This window comes from Mastomys coucha, unplaced genomic scaffold (genome assembly GCF_008632895.1).
Source record: "Mastomys coucha isolate ucsf_1 unplaced genomic scaffold, UCSF_Mcou_1 pScaffold7, whole genome shotgun sequence".
NCBI classification, from domain to species: Eukaryota; Metazoa; Chordata; class Mammalia; order Rodentia; family Muridae; genus Mastomys; species Mastomys coucha.
In genome coordinates this window covers 93,799,977-93,801,060 of record NW_022196913.1, presented here as the reverse complement: position 1 = coordinate 93,801,060, position 1,084 = coordinate 93,799,977, and the positions used below count along the sequence as shown (strand labels likewise).

Here is a 1,084-nt window from a genome sequence, read left to right as displayed (position 1 = left end):
AGTCAGGTACTGTCAGAGCCTCTCAGGAGATAGCTATATCAGGCTGGAGTGCCCTTCCTTCAGTCTCTACTCCATAGTTAGTCTCTGCAACTCCTTCCATGGATATTTGGTTTCCCCTTTTAAGAAGGAATGAAGTGTCCACATTTTGGTCTTCCTTCTTCTTGAGCTTCTTGTGGTTTGTGGATTGTACTTCGAGTATTTTGAATTTCTGGGCTAATAACCACTTATCAGAGAGTGCATATCATGTGTGTTCTTTTGTGATTGGGTTACCTCACTCAGGATGATATTCTCCAGATCCATCCATTTCCCTAAGAATTTCATAAATTCATTGTTTTTAATAGCTGAGTAGTACTCTATTGTATAGATTTACCACAATTTCTGTATCCATTCCTCTGTTGAGGGACATCTGGGTTGTTTCCAGTTTCTGGCTATTATACTTTAGGACAAGCCATCTCTTGTCTAATTGTCTCCAAGCTCCTTTGACTTGGAAATACAGAAGAATATGGCATGTGACTTTATTTTCTTGGGCAGTGCCTCTGTAGTCCTTACCTGGCTTGGGCTCTCACATGGAAAGTTCTTTCACACTGCTGTGTTCTTTGATTCACTTTGCAAGAATTTTATTGAGTATTTTTGCATCAGTATTCATAAGGGAAATTGGTCTGAAGTTTTCTTTCTTTGTTAGGTCTTTGTGTGGTTTAGGTATAAGAGTAATTGTGGCTTCATAGAACAAGTTGGGTAGAGTACCTTCTGTTTCTATTTTGTGGAATAGTTTGAGGAGTATTGGTATTGGGTACTCTTTGATGGTTTGATAAAACTCTGCACTAAACCCATCTGGTACTGGGCTTTTTTTGGTTGGGAGACTATTAATAACTGTTTCTATTAGCAGATATGGGACTGTTTAGATCGTTGATCTGATCTTGATTTAACTTTGGTACCTGGTATCTGTCTAGAAAATAGTCCATTTCATCCAGGTTTTCCAGTTTTTGTTTTTTGTTTTTTTGTTTTTTGTTTTTTTTTTGAGTATAGGCTATTGTAGTAGGATCTCATGATTTTTTGGATTTCCTCAGTGTCTGTTGTTATGTCT

The 1,084-nt window shown here is 37.5% G+C and overlaps 1 protein-coding gene across 2 annotated transcripts in view; it reads left to right on the top strand.

Moving 5' to 3' along the window:
• Mrpl13 (mitochondrial ribosomal protein L13) overlaps window positions 1-1,084 on the top strand; it is a 25,441-nt gene that overhangs the window by 17,437 nt on the left and 6,920 nt on the right. The gene's annotated exons all lie outside the window — the stretch shown is intronic.